The following is a 15423-nucleotide window of genomic DNA, read 5'->3' as shown; positions in this document are numbered from 1 at the left end:
GTTGTGTGTCTTTAATTTTTATAAAAACTATTTGAAAAATTAATCAAAATCCATTGTCGAGCACTTGCCTAACATCAAGATTGGAACAACTATAAAAACTTGTTGATGGTAGATTTTTGACAAAGGCGAAATTATGAAATCGCCCTCTGCCCAGTAGCGAAAATATAGAAATATTCACATATATTTATGACCTTGTATCAAGAGTATGAGTTCTGCATCTCTATCTTATATTCCTCAAAGGAATTAAGAATACAAACAATGTTAATAGCTACAGGTGCTCTGTACTGATCTTGTAGCCACTCCAATATATACACATCTAAGAAATATTGAACTCGTCTCAAGTCGGAGAACATCCACGACTGAACTCTTTAAACTTTTTCTGTATATGTATCAATGTTCAGATTCTTAATTGAACAACATAAATTCCTAATATTATATGGAACTTCAACACTTGAAGTTTATTTAATGGTTACATGCCTAATTCAAGAATCAATGTATATTCACCTGCTGACTTACACAGATTTAAGTTTGCACGAATGAAAGAGCTCATGTCTCTAAAAACAAGTGACAATGTTACCAAGTGCATATGGCGGAAAAAAAATGACTACTCGAAGTTATAACGTTAAATTTTCCACGACGCTGGCCAAGATCAGCGTCAACTTGTTTTCATCATGGAAATGGCCTATTGCCAGTGCCAATACTTCATATGACACTAGCCTAACGTTAGCGCCAACTAGTTTCACGACGCTGGCCTATTGGCAGCGCCGTTGAGTGATCAATCCGAAATGAAGTGAGGGCTAAAAGCTCCTTGGCCTATTGCCAACTCCATTATTTCCCACAGCGCTAGCCTGGCTAATATCGCAGCGGTGGCAAGACTGGTGCTAGCGCTAACCAGCATCATAGCGGTATCCTATTGCTAGTGTCAGTGATCCTTATGAAGCTAGCTTAGTGCTAGTGTCATTAATCTTCACATGGTTGGATTATTGCTACCTACTACTACCTTGGTTATGCGCACATTCCAAGTCTGAGCCATTTCCTTTATGCCCTGAGTTAAATGAGCCTCTCGGTCGAGGCCACCAAAACATCACCATTAATAATTTGCGTTTATTGCTTGCTCGATGATATCATCAGAACTCAATGCTCAAGGCATGAAAACAAAGTTTACTCCTACACTTATTGAGATTTAAGTCACCATTAAACTTATTGTTTTTACTATACTTAACAAAATCAAATGTAATTATTCAAATACTGAGTTAATAATAGCAGTCTATCACTTCACTACTTTTTACGAGATATCAAATATGTTGCATAAAAGGATTTTCATTGCGGGTATCAGTCTGGCGTTTTACAGCAACGTGCGGTGTGGAAACATGTCCATGACGAGAAGGTAATAAGTAGTTGGACGGTCAAGTGCAGTTGATAGGATGAGGGAGTACGTAGTGGTCATACAATCTTCCTGACATAGCGGACACAACTTCACCACCATCTCCATGATCATCACTTCTCCATCTCTTCACAACTTCCACAACTTATGAGAAATCAATGTGCATTCACTACAACTATAAATAGATGACTTCATCAATTCATAAGGGGATCTCTAAGATAATCAGATTAACAATCATAAACCTAGCCTTTATCGTAGTTCAACAACTTCACAATGCAAATTTCAACGCACAATGATTTCTCAATATTTTCTGCTTCCTTCCGCTTAAATTAACCCATTAAATCCACATTTGTGACCAAACCAAGACGTGAATTGCCATTTCTTGATTTAGGATCGTCTTGTACGATTTTAATTTTTCGGACCTAAAGAAGTACTTTACAATATACTGTTGTCACCCAAATACAAGACTATTAATATAATTTATGTACCTCGATGTTTCAATGGTGTGTCGGTACAAGAATCCATCATCACAATATCATGTTTGAGAAATCTTAATTTCAAAATAAGAATAATAACATCACATTTAAATCATTTAATCAACAATTGATCATATAACAAGTAATAAACAAGATGTGGTTAACTATGTCCATGTTCAAATATTAATATTGAGTTATATAGAATATAGATGATCAACCTGACATTAATCATTTCATGATTATCTAAAAAAAACAATTACATTTGAGACTCTGAAAATAATATTACCAACTATTGATTCGTTTGTGGATGAAATTCAAAATTGAATGTTGAACCGAGAACAAACTCTTTTAGTATCACACAACCATTCTACTTAAAACACCAACAAGTACGAACATTCTACTTATAACACCAACAAGATCTGAAGGGGAAGGTTCTCATTCTTTTTTGTTTTAGGGAGAAGAAGAAAGAGGATAAGAAGAAGTGAGATAAAATCGGGAGTCTCCTGTGTTTAATATACTCGAGGAAAAATCTCAATGTGCTACTATGCAAACATGTATTCAAATGAAGGATGAGATCTGAATTTTTGTAGGGATTTAAGATAGTGAAGTTGATGATGTAGCTCAACTCATTCCTCTTCTGCCAGTCATTAATACATATGGTGGAGATGACAAAAGAGTATGGCAGTTTGGTGACTCATTCTCTGTGGCTAGTTGTTGGAAGGCTTTGGAAGATGATGAACTTATTTCGTTTCCTCATAAGAGTTTGTGGAATCCAAAAATTCCACAGAAAGTTATCTTTTTTGTGTGGTGTCTGTGCTATGATGCTGCACCTACTATTGATAAACTAAAGGGGAGGATTATTGTCAATGACTGCCTTTTGTGTAAAAAAGATGCAGAGTCAAATCATTATATTTTTCTTCATTGTCAGACAACTAGAAATATCTGGTTTTACTTCTTGAAAGGGTACAATTTGCAATGGGTATTTCAGAGTTCCGTAAGACAGACGTTGTGGGAGTGGAATAGAAAAAAAAGGAGTAAATCTGTCGAGGAGAAGAAGGATTTGGGACCTAATTCCTTTTGCCTTTTGGTGGGCAATCTGGATCGAGAGAAACAACAGATTCTTTAATGGAAAATACAGGAGTTTGGGTGAAATTATGACAGTGTCAAAATTCTTATATACAACTGGTATGTAAGTTCCAATATTTTGAAGGTGTCTCTATTAACTTGGTCCTAAGCAATTGGAAAGCCATGCTTGGTCCTTTGTAACTTTAGCTCTATTATAATTGAGCTTTGTATTTTGCTTTTTTCAGTCACCATCATCTTGTTGGTGTAATTGTCTTTCAATCTATTGTCATTTTTGAGTTAAAAGAAAAAAAAATGTCAATGTGCCGAGGTACTGTGGCGTACTGCCTCACAGTATTTGACCGGATGCTTGGGATCCGACCAAATATACCGTAATTTCTTTCTTCTTTTTCTTTCCAGCCAATGATGTGCTACATTTCAAGCATAACCTTAGCTGGCCGTGCTTGCTAGACTTGCACAGGATGTCAGTTTAACACAAAGTACCATTATGAAGGGGTTTAAGTACCATTATTAATAGAACTAATTGACACGAAGTAGTTCTAAACCCGTAATTCACGGGCTTTAAACTTATAGTACTATTTTATTTATTGTTTATTATTTTTCATTCTTCTCGATCCTCGTTTTTCACACTAAATTCTGTTTTCGATTTTAACCTAGAAAAATTAACAATAAAAACCACATCCTCCGTTTCTTTTTTTTAATTAGACGACATTGATCTTCAAATCTTCACAAAAAGCGCCAATTATTTTTAAGAAACCCATCATTATCAATCTAACATATTTTAGTTTTCTGTTTTTTCTGGGTGATGTTTATGTCAAAATGTTAGAGAAATCCGGCTCATGAATTGGGTTATTAGTTGTGAAAAGCCAGAGATTCTGATAAGTTATGGGGAATTTCCTGCATGGGTTTGTTTTGCCATTGCTGCTATTAACAGGTATTCGTTCATTCCATTCTCATTTCCAATTTGATAAGTTTCACCCAAGTTCTCTCAATTTTTACCCTAATTTTTTCAATGTAAATTTACCCTAGTAGCTAAATTACTTTTGATGCAGCTGCTTTACTCAACTGGAGTATAATCTCTTTGGTTGAGTTGTTGATTTTTCTGGTCATTCAATTTACTTCTCCAAACACTGGTAACATTTTCACTTCATATTTAGTTATTCTTTTTTTTGGTTTCATGTTACTGTTACATTATCCTTGGATCGAATAGTATCATGCTTGGTCAGTTCTTATATCGCCCAATTTATGATTATGGTGAGATCGTTATTGCTATAAGAAATGACAGGGCACATGCCATTTGCTACTTAGTTACTCGTGGCTGGTGACATGGTACCCTTATAACAATCAGATTCTATAACATTCATCCCTAAGGGTGCACCATACCAAGGATTAGGGTTTATGGATGGGAACCACACCACCATGCATGTCAGCATTGTGCAAGTGGTATGCAGCCTAGCACGATTGAGTTGTTGTTGTTATAATTTGAAATGAAATGTCATCGTTACAGGATTGGGTTCTCGGAGACGATTTACACAATGTTGTATTATTGCGTTCTGCGTACTAGCGACCTCTTCACAAATGGTCTTTCATATTATTTGGGCTGTTAAAGGGAAGGAATGGAGTATAGCTGATGCTTCATGGGCGAAGCTAGTTGGCTTTGTGAGGTAAACTTCTTGTAGATCAATAAGCGAATAGTACTTTTACATAAGTTACAATAGGTATTGTGGCTACTTTGTGTGAGAACCGTGTATTTGTGCATATTAAAGTGGATTTTTTTTGCAGTGTGCAACCCTGGGGATCTTCGACTATAATTTATTCCTTGGTGGTACAGTTATTGGTGGCTTTGGTTGCGTTACTTGACATTCATTGGAGTAGAGTTGGTCTGGTTTCGGGGAGAGGTACCTGTTGGAGGAGTTTTTCATCATATGTTGTCGATTTAGGTTTGGATTTTTAACCCTCCAATATTGTATATAAAAAGTCTCTTTTGTGTTTCCTCTATATCTTATAATACCTCCTCACTCACTGATCTGTATGTGGTTATTAAATGAGAATTCAATGGTTGGTGATTTTGTTATATCAGGTATTTAGTGTAGCATGTTGAACAATTAAAAATTAAAATGAACTTATACTGTTATACATATTCAGAACAATTTGATTTCTTTATTTCCTCGACTCTTTTGAATCCCTATTTATAAGTAGACCGATGTTATTGGCTGGCTAGGTCATCAAGATATTAAATGTATAGTTCTTCGGTGACTCTTTTTCAGTACTTATTTGTATCAGTTTGGTGATGATTGTGCTGTACTAAGTGAGATACTTTCGTCTTTTTTTCTTCAATTTTTGATTTCGGTTTGTTGTTTTTCTGTCATGTGGAAGGTTCTCATGTCAGGGTTGCCTGTTGCTTATTTTTGCCTGCTGTTCAGCTGGTTGTTGGGATAAGTCATCCATCTTGGGTTTCTCTACCATTCTTTATCTGTAGCTGTGTTGGTCTGGTGGACTGGTCTCTAACGAGCAACTTTTTGGGCCTCTTCTGGTAAGTGCTTTTATTTTATTTTGTTTTCTTCTTCTATTTCCAGACTAGTATTTTTATCAAACCTCTCTGAATGTGTGTTCTTTGTTCAATCCGTTGCTTCCGTTGTCTGCAAGGTGGTGGAGGCATCTGCTAGCCTATGCAGGCTTCTATGTTGCTCTACTTTATACATACCAGCTCCCCATTAATTTCTCAATTATGGTTCAAACGGTAGCTGAGTTTATTGGGCTATACAAAGTATCTGCAGCCCTAGAGTGGACCAGAATCTGTTGTTGTATTTCTCTTCTAATTTTCTACTTAATGGTATGCACTTCTAATTTGTTTTGTACTTGTAGTTTATCTACAAGAAAAAATCTTATAGTTTTGTTCTCGATAGTTATCCATTATAAAGTGCGACCTCGAGGAAATGAATTTTATCATGTCTACAAGAAATAGTAGCTTGTCAGAGCAGCTTCTCCCATCAAGGCATTCATTTTTCATTCGTAGATCAAGGTACCATTTATTTATTTATTTTATTTTTAATTTTTATTTCTTGTCAACATTGCCATATCCGTGATGTTTCTAATCTTATGGGAATATCGAGATTTTAGTAGAGTACTGGTTCACATAAAAGAGTTTAAGTATTAGTTTTTGTCGGAATAAAATAAAATAAAATAAGAACGGTTCTTGGAATTGTGAATTTTGAGTTTAGTTTGGTTGTCTGATTAAAAGCCTGATGAATTTATGATTTGCAGATCTGGTGTTAGGCACACAAATATGCTATTAAGAGGAGCAGTTTTCCGAACTTTTAGTATCAACTTTTTTACATATGGTTTTCCGGTATGCATTCAGTGACAACATAATACCTGTTTTTTGAGTTTTTAATATTGGGTAATAGACATACTTCCATTTGTTCTTTTTTCCTTTTTCCTGAATACAATGTATTCACTTTGTCGATTCACCCATGTATATTTCGCTGAGTAAAACTTTCATTTTTCAAAATGACAGGTCTCACTGGTTGCTCTTTCAGTTTGGGGTTTCTTTTTCACTAGTGTATGTGCGTTTTGGCTACTCGCATATGTTGCCTACGCTCTATATGCCTTCCCTTCCTTTTTCCAGTTACACCACTTAAATGGATTGCTTCTTGTCTTCATTCTTTTGTGGGCTACTTGCACTTATGTCTTCAATGTGGCATTCACATACCTGAATAAGGAATTTTGGGAGGTATTTCTCATTCACGGTATATTATATTTTGCATTTAACAGGTAAGCATCATTATAATGTACAGTTGCTTTTGGTGTATAATTGCAGGACATGGAAATTTGGGAAGCAATTGGTTTCTGGCATTACCCCATTCCTGGTTTTTTTCTGCTTGCTCAATTTTGTCTTGGAATTCTCGTTGCCATTGGTAATCTCGTGAACAATACTGTTTTTGTGTACATGGCTGATGTGGATAGGCGAGCTACCGCTGAAGATTATAGTATAGAAGGTGAGTAGTCGGTACCTAGAAATGGCTACTGATGCACCGCGTAGGTGCTTGGCTTTGTTTTAGTTATTACAGTGCTGCTACATGGTTTACCCCCCTTCATTTGACCTTGTTCTCAAATTTCAGAAGGAGAAGAGACCAAGGTATTAATCATCGCTACACTAGCTTGGGGACTACGGAGATGCTCTCGTACTATCACTCTTGCACTAATATTTTTTCTTGCCATTAAACCTGGATTCATTCATGCCATCTACAGTATGTAAAATAAGACTCTACTCATTCTATATACTAATGTGATATATGTTGGAGTTGCTTCTGTCTCGATATCTACCCTACCACCGTTTCATGTACAAATGATCCGATTATCTTTATTTTTCAATAATATGTGGTCTAAGATCTGCAGCATTTCACTGATTTCAAATCATTTTCTTCATGTATCAGTGATTTTCTTTTTGTTGTTTCTGATGAGCCACAACGTGAGTAGAAAGTTACGGCAATCCCTGATTCTTCTGTGTGAGACACATTTTGCCCTAATGTACATCCTTCAGCTTAATATGGTCTCTAAAGCTTTAAAGAAAAGAGGATCGTTAAGCATGGGAATTCTGTCACAGTTAGGTATGGAACGTTAAATCTTCAGCTCTTTAATTATCATTACTTAGACCTAAACATGATATATACTTAACCATATGCCGAAAAATGATTTAACCCTAGTATTAACATGTTCTGTAGTTATAAACAACTTACACTGCACCAAACATGATCTGTAGCTTCGACACAATTACCATGAACTGATTTAGAAGAAGAAATATATGGATAATCTCTCTACTAATAAGTTAATGAATTGGACTTCTACTTCTATTTCCACATGCTTACATGAGGGGTAGAACTGATTTTCCTTTTATTTAAGGACGCTAGACGAGAGTCTTTGTCATGCTCGCCACATGTCTCTCTAACCTTCCCATCATGAGTTAGAGAGGCACACCTCATGGCTACGTGGGACAGCTCATTAGTTTTCTTGAACTTATCCAGCATTAACCTTTAGCTAGTCTTTAGTGCATGATTAAACCACAAAAATACCTTAATATGGATTACTATAAATCCGGCTTTACTTAATCTAATAAAGGATTGGCTTAAGTTAATTTTCATTTGTTGTGCAAACCATAAAAAGCCAACATGGAATATAGTTATGTTTCTAGGGTGAGATTTCTTAAGATAACAGGTTAATTCAATATCTTCCCAAGTATTAAACAACCAAATTAAAAAGCAAAAGAAAAAAAGAACAAAAAAGAAGAAGAAAGAAAGAACCATTTTTAAAGGGATTTATCAATTTAGATTGCCCTTTGCAAGTCATATGCATATATTTTTTAGTTGATGTGACTTATAATTTTAATTGATTTAGGTCTCTTGGAACCTGCTACCTCGTGGGATTTCTTGCAAATAGCAGTGCTTTTGTGCTTCTGTGTGGTTCATCACCACGGGTTTGAAATGCTTTTCTCCTACTCGGCAATTGTGAGGCACATGCCTTGTACTCCAGTTGGGTTTAGCATTTAAGGGCTGGATTGAACAAATCTGTTCTACTTTCAGTCTTTACCTCCCCCAAAAGCAGAGAGAGCCGATCCAATAAATCTTCATATGGTAAATTATCAGAAGTCAACCTTTTCCTTTCTAGTAAGGAAGTACAAAATCTTGTGGATAGTATTTATGAGATTTTCTTGTTTTTCATAATTTTTTGTCAGAGAGGAAGATAGCAACATATCTCAATGCAGTTGGTCAGATGTTTTTGTCTGCTTACCGCTCATATGGGACCTATATTTCGTTTTTGACAGTCCTCATTACAGTGTATCGGATGAAACCAAACTATATATCATTTGGTTTCCTTTTCTTCCTTCTGTTTTGGATAACTGGAAGACAACTTGTTGAGGTGACAAGAAGGCGCTTATGGTTTCCCTTGAAAGTGTACTCTGTTGTAGTGTTTGTCTTCATTTACAGCTTGAGCATTTTCTCCAGCTTTACGACATGGCTAACAGAAATAATAAACTTATCTACCACCTTGGGTTACAACCCTGAAACATCACTGTTGCAAAATATTCGAGAACCTCTGACTGTTCTAATCGTGATGCAACTTTATAGCTACGAAAGGAGACAGAGCATATTCAAGTATAACCGAGAAGATGACATGCATTTGTCACAGACGGGATTGCTAGGGTTTATTAGGCGTCTCCTGATTTGGCACAGCGAAAAAATTCTGTGTCTTGCTGTATTCTATGCATCTATAACTCCAATCAGTGCATTTGGACTTTTATATCTCCTTGGTCTGGTTATCTGTTCAACGTTACCTAAAGCTTCTCGGGTTCCTTCCAAAGTGTTTTTGGTGTATACAGGAGTTCTAGTGATAGCTGAATATCTTTATCAGATGTGGGGCAAGCAAGCTGAGATGTTTCCTAGTCAAAAATACACATGGCTGTCAACTTTTCTAGGTCTTCAGCAATTTAATCCGGGGTGTTGGGTTATGGAGTTGGGTTTCAGAGGAAAAGTTTTGGTGATAATTGCTTGTACTCTCCAATACAATGTCTTCCATTGGATGGAAATGATGCCAACCGCTCTTGTAAATACGGAAAAATGAGAAGAGCCTTGCCCACTATTTCTCTCTATAAAAGATATGTCATTTAACATCTCAATCTGTGATGGGGAAAGTGAACCTTCAGAAAATTCGAGTCTGCTCTCTGTGAAGGGAAGGAGTGTTATCAGCAAATCATGGCCATCTTTCATCTCTAGTGCATCTCAACAACAAGATCCTGGTTCTTCTGCAACAGGAGGCTCGAGAAGTAGTACCACCACGAAAAATTCTGTTGGATGCACATCAGAAAGTCATGACGAGAATCACAAATGGAATAAGAAGCAAATTCTTGCTTCAAGGAAAGAGAGGATGGACATGCAGAAGAAAACACTAAAAGTATATTTGAAATTTTGGACCGAGAATGCTTTTAACCTATTTGGACTTGAGATAAACATGATTGCGTTACTTCTTGCGAGCTTTGCTGTCTTGAATATCATTTCTATGCTTTATATTGCATCCCTCGCAGCTTGTGTTCTTCTGGGTAGGCAGGTTATACATAAGCTGTGGCCCTTGTTTGTCTTTGCATTTGCCTCCATTCTCACCTTTGAGTACTTGGCCATATGGAAGAATCTGACATCTTGGAATCAACATGTTCCTAGTGAACAAAAAGTGCATTGCCATGACTGTTGGAGAAGCTCAGTTATTCACTTCAACCACTGCAGAAGCTGTTGGCTTGGTACTCATTTCATAACTCTCAACTTTATTTATTTATTTTCTTAAGATAAGTGCTTTTAATTACCGTTAAATAACTGTGTTTGACGGCTTCTGAAGCTTGTGCCTTGTACATTATTTTCTTTTTTAAGTGTATATATATATATATATATATAGTTATTCTTAGGTACAAAAAAGTACTTAATTGTACTCCTTTTTGTTAACTTTTGTTTCTGTCTTAACTTTTTTGTAGGGGTTATAGTTGATGATCCTAGAATGCTTGTCAGCTACTATGTTGTTTTTATGCTTGCATGCTTCAAACTCCGTGCTGATCGTTGTACCAGTTTAACCGGGTCAGTTACTTTTCATCAAGTGATATCTGAATGTAGGAGTGCATTAGTATGGAGAGATCTCTCATTCGAAACTAAAAGTTTATGGACATTTCTTGACTACCTGAGGCTTTACTCTTATTGTCATTTATTGGATGTCGTGCTTGCATTGATACTCATTACTGGAACCTTAGAGTATGACATTTTGCATCTTGGCTACCTTGGTTTCGCTCTAATCTTCTTTCGGTTGAGGCTTGAAATTCTAAAGAGGAAAAATCAAATCTTCAAGTTTCTTCGCATGTACAACTTTGCTCTTATCATTCTTTCTCTTGCCTATCAGTCTCCTTTCGTAGACAATGTTACTGGAGAGAATCCTGAAAAGATTGAATACATCTATGAGATGATTGGATTATATAAATATGATTACGGGTTTCGTATTACGTCGAGATCTGCATTGGTTGAGATTATCATATTTATGTTAGTGTCGCTCCAGTCTTACATGTTTTCCTCGCAAGAATTCGATTATGCATCTAAATATCTCGAGGCAGAGCAAATTGGTGCTATAGTGCGTGAACAAGAGAAGAAAGCTGCACGGAAGACTGCTCAATTGCAGTATATTCGTAAATCTGAAGAAAAGAAACGTCAGCGCAACTTGCAAGTAGAGAAGATGAAATCAGAGATGCTCAACCTACAAACCCAGCTACATGGTATGAACTCGACTGTGAACTGTGTTAATTGTTCTTCTGAACGCGAAGGCCTCAGAAGAAGAAAAAGAAGATACACTTCTTTGCGCACTAATGGAGGGACACAGACTTTAGACAAGGAGCTTATCGACCAGAAACAGGACCTAAGTTATGCTGTTGATTCTTCATTTGTTTGTGAAACAAATGATTATCTTACAGACTCAAAAGTAGAAAGTCCGTCATCTGTGGGATCCATGGGTCATGGTGTTGGTTCTCCAATTTGTGAAATTAGAGAACTTGGTGAAGAAACTTTGCTGATGGATTCAAATAGAAGAGAGAAAGAACGAATGTTCGAAAGTCCTTTGATTTCTGCTGTACAGTTGATAGGTGATGGTGTATCTCAGGTACAGTCCCTTGGGAATCAGGCTATGACGAACTTTGTGAACTTACTGAACATAACCCATGAAGATTCAGAAACAAGTGAGTATTCCTCTGCAGATGATGGTGCCTACGAAGAGATAGAGAGTCAGAATAGAAGGTTTGAGCACTTGGGTCGATTCTCTTCTGTTCAATCTGGTAGTGAATTTGTTATGCCTGAATCGACAAGCCGGCAGATTGGGAGAGTTTTCCGTTACGTATGGGCTCAGATGCGAGCAAATAATGATTTTGTGTGCTACTGCTGTTTCGTAATTGTATTCCTTTGGAACTTCAGCTTGCTTTCTATGGTCTATCTCACAGCCCTCTTTTTGTATGCTCTCTGTGTGAATTCTGGTCCAAGTTACATTTTCTGGGTGATTATGCTAGTCTACACCGAGGTTTATGTTTTACTCCTCTATGTGTATCAAATCATTATCCAACACTGGGGGTTGGACATACAGTGGGACCTGCTGCATGAATTAGGGTTTCCCAGTCATCCAATCATGTCCTCATTCGTCGTGAGTACATTGCCTCTCTTTCTGTATGTGTTTACTCTCTTACAGTGCTCTATAATTGCGAAGGACGGTGAATGGGTATCTATTATGGAATTCAAATTCTTTAGGAGTCATCGTCGTTACCCCGAAGAGGTTGTGCTGCAATCTAGTTTGACAGAGAGGGCAGAGAGACTGGTTTTAATGGTAAGAAATGTGATCGAAGCAATGGTGAGGTTGGTATCTAGGCATTGGAAATCACTGACACGGGGAGCAGAATCACCCCCTTACTTTGTACAGCTGTCGATGGTAGTTAAGGTGTGGCCAGATGATGGAATTCAGCCAGAAAGGATCGAGTCGGGAATAAATAAGTTGCTTAAGATTGTTCACGATGAGAGATGCAGGAACACGAACCTTAATACGTGCACTTCTGCTAGTCGAATTCGTGTGCAGAGCATCGAAAGAAGTCAAGAAACCCCTAATGTAGCTTTGACAGTTTTCGAAGTCATATATGCTTCTGATCTGACTGAGTGTCCTCCAACAGAATGGTATAAGTCACTAACTCCAGCAATGGATGTAGCCAAAGAGATCATCAAAGCCCAACGTGCTGGTTTATTTGACGAGATTGCATTCCCTTACCCTATAGTCTCTGTCATTGGCGGTGGGAAAAGAGAACTTGACTTGTATGCTTACATATTTTGTGCAGATTTGGTTGTTCTTTTTTTGATTGCCATTTTCTATCAATCTGTCATTAAAAATAACAGCGAATTTCTAGAAGTTTACCAACTTGAAGATCAATTCCCCAAAGAATTTGTGTTTATCCTAATGGTAACCTTCCTCTCCTTTTTAAAGCTTCGAGTATTTCCTTTGTGTTAGAAATAATATCTCTAATACGAAATTTTTGTGCAGATCATCTTTTTCTTGATTGTGCTTGATCGCATTATATACCTGTGTTCGTTCCCCACCGGAAAAGTTGTATTCTATGTCTTCAACCTCATCCTCTTTACTTACTCGGTCACTCAGTATGCTTGGAACATGGAATCTTCACATAAGCACGCGGGAGAGTTAGCACTCCGTGCTATCTATCTCACCAAGGCAGTTTCTTTCTCTCTACAGGCCATACAGATTCGCTATGGAGTAAGGTTTCACATATTAATTATTTGGGATTCCGTCTTTACCGCGCCCTTCCCTTCCTGTATGAATTACGGTGTACTTGATTGGTCATGTACAACCACATCTCTGACTATGTATGATTGGCTGAAGGTACGTCTTTTGTACTCTGTCTAACAGAGCTTCTTTAAATTTTTTATTTTGCTATTTATCTAATGGTTTAGGTGGAAAGCATTTTCTTTCATCTGTCGGAAGGTTACTTATTTGTATTTGTGCCTAGTTGGAGGACATTCATTCCAGCTTGTATCTCGTCAAATGTGACGTTGAAAACAAATTCAGGCTTAATATTTGTGAGCCCGTAAACAAATTCAGGCCGGACAGGCCGTGCACAAGTAGATAATTTGCTACCCAATACGGGCAGGTCAGATCGGGCCGGACAAGCCACTATTTTTTTTTTTTTTAAGTTTAAATTTTCAAATGAATGGTATTAAATACAATATCCTTTCCTTTCCAACATCGCATATCGTAAGTGATAATATTATTTTATATTTAAATTACACTGACAAATTTTTAATTTTAGCCTATAATAAATAATTAATTAGAGTACAATAAACTTTCTAATAAGAAAATATATTACCATTAATGTTTTGAAAAGGTTAATTATAAGTAAAAAAAATTATATATTTTATTTTTCTTGACACAAAGTTGACAATTAAAAAATTGTAACTTTTAAGTCTTTTTAAGAGGATATTAAATGATTAATGGCACATAGAAGGCTTTCAGGCCGGGCACCAGGCCGGGTATCAGGCCGGGCATCATAATTAATCGCAAAGCCCGAGACCGTCCAATAATTTAATCCAGGCCGGGCGGGTGGTCCATGACGGGCCATAACAGGCTTTTGGCTACTTCGGGTACAGGCGGGCTCGGGCGGATACAGGCAGGCCGAGTATTTTCGGGTATTATTTACACCCCTACCAAATATTGTGCCCTGACCCGACCTCAATTCAATATGGGAAAATTAGGCTAAGGTCCCATCCATGGGTTATCCATAATACGAATCTCTTAATTAAAAGAAGTTTAAATCTAGGCTCAAATTATTAAAAGACGTTCATACCCTTATATATATATTATCAAGCCCCTAATTAATTAAAACTTAAATTTAAGCCCAAAATTATTAAAATATAGTAAACATGACGTCACACCCTTCTTTACCACCAACCGCCGCCACCACCGACAACCACCGCCACCTCCGACTACCACCACCAACTACCGTCGCTGCCCTCAACCACCACCACCACCAACTGACTCCGGCGGCCACCACCAACCACCGCCGGTGGCCACCACTACCAACCGCCACCGCCGTCCACCACTACCGACCACCGCCTCCCACCAACAACATATGGATGTGTAATCTGAAGTTACACATGCAATGCGCATGTGTATCCAGAAGTTACACATGGGTATGGCATGAAACGGTTACACATCGTACGACATGTGTATGTAAAAGTTACACATGCATATGATATGTGTATCCAGAAGTTACGCATCCATATGGCATGTGTAATGAGAAGTTACACATCAAAAAATAAATATCAAAAAGAAAACATACAAAAAATACATGTATTACTTTGATATTTATTTACAATAATTTCTTAGCATGTGTAACCAAAAGTTACACATGCATCTATCTAGTATAATTGGGAGTTACATATGCATCCATCTACTGTAATTGAGAGCTACACATGCATCTGACTTGTGTATTCAGCGTCAACTCCAATTCCAGCGAGACCAATACAACAAATAAAAAATTAGATTTTATGAAGTTATTAGAAACCTGAAATATAACAACAAGCAATCAGTTTTTATAAGATTATTAAATGAACAGTACATACAACAATGTATATTCGGTTTCACATGAATCTGACTAGTGTAGCTAGCAGTCACACATGCAACTGACTAGTGTAACTAGGAGTTACACATTCATATTGGAATTCAACACCAGAAACAACCACTAATTCTGTTTCTGGCTCTAATTTCTCTTCCTTTTTAACCACAATCACATTAGATTTCACCACTGAATCTAGCAAAATCATCAACATCTTCCTATTGTAATTGGTAATTACACATGCATTTTCCTAGTGTAACTCAGAGTTCACAAGCATTTTCCTCATGTTTCTAAGAGTTACA

The 15423-nt window shown here is 37.1% G+C and overlaps 1 pseudogene; it reads left to right on the top strand.

The window, feature by feature from the left end:
* Positions 1 to 3565: 3565 nt before the first annotated feature.
* On the top strand, positions 3566 to 13673 carry LOC113317856 (annotated as a pseudogene).
* The last annotated feature ends 1750 nt before the right edge of the window (positions 13674 to 15423 follow it).

The sequence above is a fragment of the Papaver somniferum genome, chromosome 10 (assembly GCF_003573695.1).
Source record: "Papaver somniferum cultivar HN1 chromosome 10, ASM357369v1, whole genome shotgun sequence".
NCBI classification, from domain to species: Eukaryota; Viridiplantae; Streptophyta; class Magnoliopsida; order Ranunculales; family Papaveraceae; genus Papaver; species Papaver somniferum.
Note: the sequence above shows the minus strand (reverse complement) of the source record. Positions and strands in the feature narration are given on the sequence as shown.